This window comes from Ovis aries, chromosome 18, assembly GCF_016772045.2.
Source record: "Ovis aries strain OAR_USU_Benz2616 breed Rambouillet chromosome 18, ARS-UI_Ramb_v3.0, whole genome shotgun sequence".
Classification (NCBI taxonomy): domain Eukaryota; kingdom Metazoa; phylum Chordata; class Mammalia; order Artiodactyla; family Bovidae; genus Ovis; species Ovis aries.
Window position 1 is genome coordinate 23,498,440 of NC_056071.1, and position 11,487 is coordinate 23,509,926.

The 11,487-nt window shown below is 44.8% G+C and overlaps 1 pseudogene; it reads right to left on the minus strand.

The window, feature by feature from the left end:
* Positions 1 to 328: 328 nt before the first annotated feature.
* On the minus strand, positions 329 to 9,178 carry LOC101108958 (AKT-interacting protein-like; annotated as a pseudogene).
* Between the last annotated feature and the right edge of the window lie 2,309 nt (positions 9,179 to 11,487).

The window sequence follows — 11,487 nt, forward strand, 5'->3', positions numbered from 1 at the left end:
AGGGAAGCCTTAAAATTCATAGATAGCACTGAGTTCTACCTACTTCACTAGTTTAAATGAATGCAACTTATCTTTAGCATTATATTCAGAAAAAAATACATGTCTCAAGCCCCAATAATCAAAAGTACTAAACTAGATAACCACTGGAAAGATACTTTTACCAGAGGTAATGCAGTGCATAAAAAGAGGATTTCCAGAACTTGCTGTTAGAACCTAAGCACCACATCGGCCACTCTTCATGCCGGTTTGCTCTGCCGACAGTCCATCAGTCAACTCTATTAGCCTGAGTCCAGCAGGAAAGTTCATGGTGCACCAGAGTCACCCGCTCTTAAGCTGTTACTGTTTTCTCTTCTTTACTGAAAGGCTGTCCTTAGCTAGGATTTACCCATTACAGGCCAAGATGGACACTTTTATTATGCTGTTCTTCAGGCTTTGTCTGAGTCAGCATCTTCTCTCTAGCTTCAGCATGTACAGAAGGGTTCCACAGAGAAAAGCTAATTATGTAGAGGTCTTCTATTTTAGGTTGGCCAAACAAATGAGCAATGCATACCTTAACACTGCCAACCACTTTACTTTTCAAAAGCTAAATACATTTTACACCCAGTATTGCAGTCTCTGGGTTTAGGGGACTTGTTGGATCAATCTTGTAGAAAACTCACCTTGCACACATCAATACTTGCCAAATACAATTATTGTTCTGCCTCCACTTTGCAATGGAGAAGGAAATGGCAACCCACTCCAGTATTCTTGCCTGGAAAATCACAGGGACAGAGGAGCCTGGTGGGTTGCCATCTATGGGGTCGCACAGAGTTGGACATGACTGAAGCGACTTAGCAGCAGCAGCAGCCACTTTGCAAATACTCTCTTTGCATCCAGTTCACCTTTGTGTATTCTCAGTGTGTGCTCAGTCACTCATTCATGTCCAGCTGTTTGCAACCCCATGGACTGTAGCCCTCTAGGCTTCTCTGTCCATGGGATTCTTCAGGCAAGAAGAATGGATAGCCATTTCCTTCTCCAGGGGATCTTCCCAACCCAGGGATCGAACCCATGTCTCCTGCCTTGATAGGCAGATTCTTTACCACTGAGTCACCTGGGAAGCCCACAGTTCACGTGAGATGGGATCAACTAGCTGGTGAAAGATGGGAATATCACACACCAAATGTGGACAGTCACCATCTGGGTAGTTATCAGGGATATAAACTTAAATACACCACCTTGATAGAGTCCATACCCTACAAACATGACTCCAAACTGCAGAAACACAGATTGATAGGAAGGCAGCACATAGACACCTGGTGACTTCTGCTTCATAATCAAGGTAAAATCCGCAAGAAGGAAGTATTCCAAGTGGAAAGGTCCGTAAGAAGCATAGATGCCATTTGTGTTGCTGGGGCAGGAGATGTAGGTTTAATTATGGGCAGAGCATTTTGGAGGGAAGAGAAGGCAGCTGTTTATTTGGATCAGTGTGTGGAGGACTGGTTTTCACATCCCATCACTGTCTGCTCTTCACCATCAGATTGTTTGCATACAGAACTTGTAAATGTGCTCGGTTTACAAGCAATCTTCGGAAGTTGGTGATGGACAGGGAAGCCTGGAGTGCTGCAGTTCCAGTCCAGGGGTCGCAAAGAGTCGGACACAGCTGAAAGGAAATGAATTGAAATATGCTCCAGAAAGGGTGATAACTTGCACTCCAAACAAAGAAATTCAGTGCTCTGTGTCATCAAACTTTCATGCTCAGAATTCACTTTACATTGGTGTTTTCAGATATTGCTCCCGGCTGCCCCACAAGCCAGCACTGTCACAGCCCTACAGCATCTCTGGCCCCTGCAAGTGGGATCTTAGTTCCCTGATCAGGGATGGAACCCTGGAGTAGAAGTATGGAGTTTCAGCTACTGGGCCACCAGGGGAAGTCCCAAACCCACTCTGAACATTACTTGGCTTCTTCAAGAGCTAAAAAGATGTAAACACTTGGTATTCTTTTCAAAATGGAACATGGTAATAGTCAGCACTCATGAACGACAGGGAAGGCCCTGAATGACATTGTTTGGAATGCAATCCCCCACCCCATCTCCCCCCTACCCTCTATGCTCTATAGGAACCCCACCCCATTACAGAGATAGGAAACTGGGGTGTGGATTCCACAAACCTGAGTTGGCAGCCCGGTGGGATTCTCAGCAAGGGCACTAGGGAGGAACTGGAGAACCAAGAAAAGAACAAGTTGTATTCTTATGTACAAGTGCCAGCCCGGTGAGACTCATCTAGAAACCTGGGGCCCAGCAGGTTCATTGTGGGTAATAAACAGGGGAGCTCACTGCCATAGTGCCTCCCAGATCACTAAGCAGGTTCATAAACAGAAGAAGCCTGGAGGCAGAAAACAGCTGGGCTTGGCTTCCCCCATGCCCTCTATGAGGGCTCTGATCTAGGCCAGTCTGCACAGCTTGTTGATGACTGCTCTCCTGACCCTTCCAAGCATCCAGGAATTGATGACCCAGAAGAGAGGGTGAATAATTATCAGAATTTTACACAGAGGCTCAGAGAGGTTGTATAAGTTACCCAGAGTCACACAGCCCACTAGTAAAAGACTGGCATTTCAATGTCAGACTTCTGCTCTTCAAAATACCCCAGCTTCCTGAGACAGCAGCACTTAGACCTACTCTATCACCCAACATGCTGATCCATTTGTCATTTTGGTATCACCAGGTGTGGAAGGAAGACACCTGTCAGAAGCCACCAGAGTCTGTGTCCTGGTTTTTGGAGTGAAATGAAGCCAGGTGGGGTGGAGAAAGGAAGCAGTATGTTTGGTAAGGTATTACACAGGGTAGGGTGGCAGGGGGGCACACCGATGGAACAGTCATTAAGTTGTCTCCCAGGAGACTTGAAGCTCTAAAGAGAGCAGCTCCAAGTGCTTTCTAGGAAAGGAGAATTTTCGAAGGACTCGAGGCTACATTTCTCCCTTCCCCTCTTGTCAAACATCTTTTGCTAAACTCTGATTTTTAGCAAAAGCAGGAGTTTTATACTCAGCGTCCCTTCTCACATTAAATATAGCCCTGGTTCTTATCTTTCTAGCCCAGGAAGAATTTGACATGGTATTGACATTAGGGAAATCAGTCGAGGAGACAATGTCAGAGACAGATCGTCTGGGCTGAGAGCTTGAAGAAGTTATTTTCAAACAAAACAGCAGCCATAAAAGGGAAATGGGCAGCTGTGTGTGAGGAAGCCGGGGAAAGGAAGAGACCAGCTCAGCCCCTCCACCCCTTGCCCAAAAACAGGGGGCAAATACATCACAAGGAGGTGTCAGACAGTCTACATAGAAGGATTCTGAGCTTCAGACCATCACCTGCTTCCAGACATTAAATGAAATCATAGAGCACTTTGAAGACATAAAGTATTCCGGGGCCATAAGTGTCATAATTATTGTTACTCTTGTTGCTTAATCAGTGGAGCTGGGTATCTGTCTTGGGGAGGATACTTTCAGACCCAGGTGAATGAGAAATGTCTTTAGTACACATTCAGGCTGTCTTCTCTATATCTGTCAGCTCCCACATAAGAGTCAGACTATAAACGGAGAACGACAGAAGGATGCTGCTGTGTATCATAATAGACATCCATCAAGTGTGCACAGCTGCTCACAGCCTGCACAGCATTTCCATTCCCATCAGCTCGCACATCCCCAGCACCGTCCCCTAGTCATGGGGTTGGGACTTGAGTCCTCTCCCCAAGGTCAAGGACAGGACTCTCGGCCTTTCTGCCTTTGCCTCCGTGACATAAGAACTCTGCCTTCCATATGCCTAAAGTGAAAGTGAAGTCGCCCAGGCGAGTCTGACTCCTTGCTATCCTATGGACTATATAGTCCACGAGGCTCCTCTGTTCATAGGATTCTCCAGGCAAGAATACTGGAGTGGGTTGCCATTTCCCACTCCACCAAATACCCTAAGGAAACCATAATAAAAAAAGACACATGTACCCCAATGTTCACTGCCACAGTATTTACAATAGCTAGGACATGGAAGCAACCTAGATGTCCATCAACAGAGGAATGGATAAAGAAGATGTGATATATACATATATACAGTGGAATATTAGTCATAAAAAGGAACACATTTGAATCAATTCTAATGAGGTGGATGAACCTAGAGCCTATTGTACAGAGTAAGTCAGGAAGAGAAAAACAAATATCGTGTATTAATGTATATACATGGAATCTAGGAAGGTGGTACTGATGAAACTATTTGCAGGGCAGCAATAGAGATGCAGACACAGAGAACAGACTTATGGACACTACCCACAAGGGGAACCAGCCCGAAGATCCAGCCACCCACTCACTGGGGTGGGCAAAGGAGAGACAGAGAAAGTGTGTCCTTGATGACCATCCCAGGACCCTGAATCAGCCAACCCCAGAGCCTGTTCTAAGTTCAGCTTCTCAAGACATGAGATGATAGATGTCTTTATTGCATAAGCTGCTGTGGGTCAAGTGTTCTGCTCCTTGCCGAGAGCATCCTGATTAATTCAGGTCCTGGCAGGCAGCAGCTGGACATATCTGAGCTGTCCACTCAAGCAGCTGAAATCCAAACTAATAAAAACAGTTAACACAGACTGCATTCACTATGCCAGGCTCTCTGCCAAGTGGTTTATATGGATTATTTCTTTCATTCCTCACAGCCATCCTATCAGATGGTTACTTACAGGGGGACTCATTTACAGATGTGGAAACTAAGGATGAGACTGTTTAAAAAACTCCTTCAAAGATAGTGGCAGAGCCAGAATATGATTCCAAGGAATCTGACTTCAACATTTATGGTACCAAAGTTACACTGAAATGCTGCGTGTTGAAGACTTGTTGTTCAATCGCTAAGTTGTGTCTGACTCTTTTCGACCCCGTGGACTACAGCATGCCAGACTTCCCTGCCCTTCACCATCTCCTGGAGTTTGCTCAAACTCATTGAGTCCATTGAGTCGATGATGCCATCCAACCATCTCATCCTCTGTTGTCCCCCTTCTCCTGTCCTCGATCTTTCCCGGCATCAGGGTCTTTTCCAATGAATCAGCTGTTCGCATCAAGTGACCAAAGTATTTGAGTGTGTTGAATCCTGCTGGTGTTCAAACAGGCCCTCCTCCTTCAAGAAGGGTGGGGCTGAATTTGGTCAATAGGATTTTACCATCCAGGACAATTTGTTCATATCCGCCAACCAAGGTACTAACCCATCCTGAAAGCATCCGCCAAGAAAGAAATGCCAACTTCCCACTGGAGGATCAGTGATAGGGCTGGCAGCCTCAGGTAGAGCTTCTGGTCAGCCACAGAGTTCTTGAATATGTCCTGTTCTCAGAGGGAGGTGGGGCCCAAGGAAGGAGCAATTGGTTATCTTTTCTGTTCAGATTCTCCTGCCCTGTGAACTATACTGCAGTAACCCCAGCTGCAAATCAGGACCCATCTGCTCATTTTAAATTCACCTGGACAAGAGCTGCTGCTGCTGCTAAGTCGCTTCAGTCGTGTCCGACTCTGTGCGACCCCATAGACGGCAAGAGCAGGGGATTCAAATGACAACTCCTCATGTTCCAGTCACTTTACAGGGTTCATCTCTGCTTCCTTTAGTTCTTGAAATGGAGAAATTTTGCATAGATTTTAGAGGGGACTGTGTTTTAAAAATTGAACAGGTATAAAATATCAGCCTCCATACATACAATACACAGACTTTGTCCAGATGAATTCCAAACTCCAGGGCCATAATATAAAGTCAATTCAATCAGCTACTGAAAGAAGAAAAAAAATGTCAGCCAAATTTTGTTGTTGTTGTTTTTTTGTTTTAACTCATGTAGATAACTAGTCTGTAGATTTTATTTTTCTTTTCCTTTTTAAAAATTTTTTATTGAAATATAGTTGACTTACAATGTTGTGTTAGTTTCAGGTGTACAGCAAAGTGACTCAGTTGTGTGTGTGTGTGCGTGTGTGTGTGTGTGTATATATATATATATAGTTCTTCCTTCTTTACATCCTGTTCCATTTTAGGTTATTACAAGATATTTAGTAGAGTTCCCTGGGCTATACAGTAGGTCCTTGTTGGTTAACAATTTTATATATGGTGTTGTTGTTGTTCAGTCACTTAGTCATGTGCATATTTAATTTATTTATTTACATAACTTTCATTTTTCAGCTTCCTACTCTAGATAGGGCTTTCCCTGGTTGCTCACATGGTAAAGAATCTGTCTGTGATATGGGAGACCTGGGTTCAGTCCTGGGGTTGGGAAGATCCCATGGAGAAGGGAATGGCTACCCACTCCAGTATTCTTGCCTGGAAAATCCCATGGACAGAGGAACCTGATGAGCTATAGTCCGTGGGGCTGCAAAGAGTTGGACATGACTGAATGACTAACACACAAACATTCTAGCAAGTAGCTAAAAGCATGGTAGCATGTCTATTTATTAAAATATGTGTGTGTATATATATATATATATATATATATATATACACAGCCACATCTGCTCCTAATATGCTCATAAATGTTTTACACTCTCAAAATCTTTGTGACATTTTCTTTGATCCCAGAACACGTATGCTTTTGACAAATACTGAATGAGATTCTGTGTTAGCCAGGGCCTGTGTCAGGCATCAAGACTCTGCCACCCTGGGCGGGGTCCCCAGGCCAGCAGTTTCGGCATCACCTGAAAGCTCTCTGGAAACACAGATCTCAGCCCTACCCCAGCCCTGCCGACTCAGACTCTGGTGGCTCCAGTTCATTGCTCTAGAGGATAAGATGACAGATGAGACCTGGTCCATGTCCTCAATGAGTTCAGACACTAGAGGAAGAGAGGAACATGAAACTGGGGACTTGCAATCCGCAGTGCTAATTGCTATGAGGGAATCAAGCTTAGCAGGCTCCGAACTTCCAGAGGAGGGATGTGCTGGCTCTGAGACGTCAGGCAAGGCTCCTGGCAGGAAGTGAACCCGAACTGGCCACAGTGGAGTGGGAGGTGCCCTCCTGAGAAGCTATGGGCAATGGTTCACAGGAAGAGGAGCCCCTGGGACTTCCCTGGTGGTCCAGTGCCTAAGACTGTGCTCCCAATTCAAGGAACCCAGGTTCGATCCCTGGTCAGGGAACTAAGATCCTGCATGCTGCATCGCAGGGCCAAAAAAAGTCTCTGGAAGCTCCTGGATGTTCATCTTTGACAATACCAACAACAGTCCCTGGAGAAAGGCCAGACATGGTGGGGTGCAAGGAAAATGGCTTGGCTACCCCATGCACAAGAAGCTTTCACAAAAGGACCCTGTTACAACTTCTCCAGTGGTCCAGTGGCTAAGACTCCATGCTGCCAGTGCAGGGGGTCTGAGTGCCTTCCCTGGTCAGAGAACTAGGTCCCACATGCTACAGCTGAGAGTTCACATACTGAAACTAGGACCTGGCGTGGTCAAATGAATAAGTAAAGATACCCTTTTTTCTTTTTTTAAAGAAGAGGGTCCCCCATTGAAAGACTGATGCTATCTGGGACATTTTCCACATCCAAAGCCTTGTTGGTAAACACTAGCGATGATACTCTTTAGGCAACAATGGCCTTTGCATACCACAGATAGAGAGGGGACTACATTTGCATCTCTGAACCTGGGAAGCATGGATGAGTACCAGTGGAAGATAAGGCTGTGTGTACAGCACTAGAGATGTGGTCCCTGTGATTGGCCCTAGTGTTTTCATTTTCACTTAATAATCATGTAATTTGGAAGTGCTCCTTGGGTAATCCTTCAACACACCTTAGTAGGATGCAGGCACATCTGAGTCTCCTATGAAAGAAGCAAATGAGATTTAAAATGCCTCTCTTTTGACCCATTGCATGGAAGAGGTCACTGACACCAAGTAATATCATTTCTGGTACCTTCCAGGAAGGCACACATGACTGACATAGGACTGACGTCAGAGTAAATGGACTCAGCCTGAGACTGAAGAGGCTCTGTGAGCAGCCTGGAGGTGATACGTCACAAACTGTGATGTGGGAGGTGGATGAAGTTGACAAAGTGGGGGGGGGGTGTGGCTGGGGAGGTGGGGAGGGGAGGGGAGGAGAGGAGGTCTGCTGTATGCCTAGGGCTGCGCTATGCGCCTTTCTTTTTTAAAATTCATCTTTTTATGGCTGTGCGGAATCTTCATTGCTGCACATGGACTTTCTCTAGTTGTGGTGAGCAGGGACTACTCTAGCTGTGGTGCGTGGGCTTCTCATTGCAATGGCTTCTATTGTTGCAGAGTACAGGCTCTAGAGCACAGGGGCTTCAGTAGGTGGGCTCAGTAGTTGCAGCTCCCAGGATCCATAGTACAGACTCAATAGTTGTGGCACATGGGCTTAGTTGCTCCACAGCACAGGGGATTTTCCTGGACCAGGGATTGAATCCATGTCTCCTGCATTGGCAGGTAGATTCTTAACCACTGAACCACCAGGAAAGTTCCGCTAGTTGCCTTTCTGTGATCCTCACAGCAACCCTGGGTGTCACTTCCCCTCATGACAAATAACAAAGCAGAGTTGAGGAAGCCCTCACTCCAAACTTCTCCTTCTCCACTCCTGACTATTTCTCACCAAAGGTACTCCCTTCCCCAAAGATTTCTTTTTTCTTCTGCATCCATTCACGTCTCCATTCCTCCCCTTCTCTCTCTCAGCTTCCCACTCCCGGCCCCCAGACTCTGCATTTCAGGCTTTCAGTAACAGTACTCATCACCATGGTGCCCGTGGGTCCCACAGACATCCTATTACTGCATGCTTCAAGATGCATTTAAATCTAAAATTCTACTGCTAGTTATTTTCTGCCTTTTAAAAGCCTTGATCCCAATCTGCACATCAGGTCTTTTCTGTCTTGCAACCCTCTTTCTGAGAGACACTGTGGGGCTTTCACCTCTAACATCTTGTATCTTACTTTCTAGCAAATCCTTAGTTTTCAGTTTCCCCCTCAAGGACACATGGGAAGACTTACGGGACCCTAGTACTGGGAGGGTAGCAATGCTGAAGCAGGGCCAGGGTGGAAGTGAAGCAGGCAGGGTGCTGAAACCATGTGGCCTGGGGGAGAAAAGCTAGTGAGAGCTTAAATGGTGGTGAAGGAGGACACCGAGGTGGCTCATAGAAAGACCGTGCCCAACGTCCAATACAAGAGCAAAGTTTCAACATAAATGAGACGAACGAGTTACTTGAAGCAAGTTGTTCCAAAGCCATCATTTTATGCAGTGCCATGGACAGTTTCTGCAAGAGGAACTTTAAGGATTACATATGGCTTCAAAAGCTCTTTCCCCAGGTATGGAAAGCTGGATGGCCCACCCATAGGCAACACTGCCTATGGTTTGAAACATAATTTTTCTGTCTAATCCTCCTTAGGTGGTTTAATCAAAACAACAAAAGCAGAATGCTGCTCTGCTTCTTCTAAGAGCCCTGTTAACCATTTTCTGAACCTTCTTTGGGTGCATCTGTTTTATATTTTGTGGAATAAAGAGAAACATATTCAGACTTCACAGCAGGGTGGACTACTTTCACCTACAAACTAAGGAAGAATGATCTTCTCCCTACATACACCCCTACACTGATGACTAAGCAGCTACTGTCAAGTCAGTGGCAAGAGAGAGAAGTAGTTTAGAACAGGGTCACAAACCTTCTGTAAAGGTCAGAGAGTAAGTAGTTGAGGCCACAGGCACATGGTCTTGATCACAATTACTCAATCCCACAGCTGCAAGAAAGCAACCATAGATAAACTTTAATTGAATGAGTGTAGCTGGGTTTCAATTTGAATTTGAATTTCATATAATTTCATATAATTTTCACATATCACAAAATATTATTCTCCCTTTGCTCTTTTGCTGTTTAGTCACTAAATCATGTCTGATTCTTTTGTGACCCCATGGACCCACCAGGCTCCTCAGCCCACAGGGTTTCCCAGGCAAGAATACAGGAGTGGGTTACCATGTCCTTCTCTAAGGGATCTTCCCAACACAGGGATTGAACCCCTATCTCCTGCTTTGGCAGGTGGCTTCTTTACCACCGAGCTACCAGGAAAGTTTTTTTTTTTTTTTTCAGGGAAGTTTTTTAAACTGTTTCAAAATGTAAAGTACATTCCTAGCTCATAGGCCAACAAAAGCAGGCAGAAGGATGGATTTAGACTTTGGGCCATAGTTTGGCAAACCCTGACTTAGTCCCACCCCTCTGATGACCTAAAGGGGTGGGATGGAGGGGTGGGAGGAAGATTCAAGAGGGAGGGAATGTATGTATATGTATACATATAGCTGATTCACTTTGCTGTACAGCAGAAACTAATTCAACACTGTTAAGCAAGTATACTCCAATTTTAAAAACTAATTTACTTCCCAGGATATTAGATGTTCTCCTACTATCAGTGGTTCATAATCCTATAGGCAAATCAGAATCACCTATGGCTCTTTTATTTAAAATAAAAATTATAAGGGCCAAAGCTTTTCAAACCCACCTAACTAGAGTCTCAAATTAGAGGATTATTCTCTGGAATTACAATATCATAATTTAGTAATAATATTTAGAAATAATATTTATATTTCTTAATAGTATTTAGAAATACTATAAATTATTGAATCCCTTACTGACAGACATTTAGGTTGGTTCCAGCTCTTTGCTATGACTGTAAAAAACTGTGGCAAACATCATTGCACATGTATTATCCAATTGTGTCCTTAGGATAAATTCCTAGATTTTTAATTACTGAGCCAAAGAGTATAAAAATTTCCAAGTTTCAACTGTAGCAGATGATGTGAATTTGCACTGTAAGACACAAAACACAGTCCTCTACTCCAAACCAAAGCAATGCTCCATCTTAAACCTTGGTGTATTAAAAAAAAAAAAAAAGTGATAAGGGACTTTCCTCATGATTCAGTGGCTACAACTCCAAGATCCCAATGCAGGGGTCCCAGGTTCCATGCCCAGTCAGGGAACTAGAGCCCGCATGCCACAACTACAAGGTCCTGCAAGTAGCAGGTAAGACTTGGTGCAGCCAAATAAATAAATAATTTTTTTAAAGCTTTTTAAAAAGTGATAAGCATCTTGATGGAAGAAAATGAGAGATTAATACATAACCTTAGGCAGGGCTAGAGCTGTGGACCTTCTGCGCTCCAAGGACATTAATACAAGTAGCCCATATTCAACTTCAGTAGTGGGCTGATGTGAGGCCCAGCCTGTGAAATCAGGAGCTGGAATAGAGTGAGGTGGGGCTCCCTCACTCAAGAACAAACACTGAAAGAAGCTGGCCCAGCTTCCTGGCTATATTCAACATTAAGCTGCTGCCCAAGGTAGCAGCATTGGTAAAAAATCTGCCAGCAATGCAGGAGATGCAGGTTTGATCCCTGGATCAGGAAGATCCCCTGGAGAAGGGAATGGCTACCCATTCCAGTATTCTTGCCTGTAGAATCCCATGGACAGAGGAGCCTGGCGGACTACAGTCTATGGGGTCTCAAAGAGTCAGACACAACTAAGTGATAAGGCATGTTACGGCATGGCAAAGTAGCAGA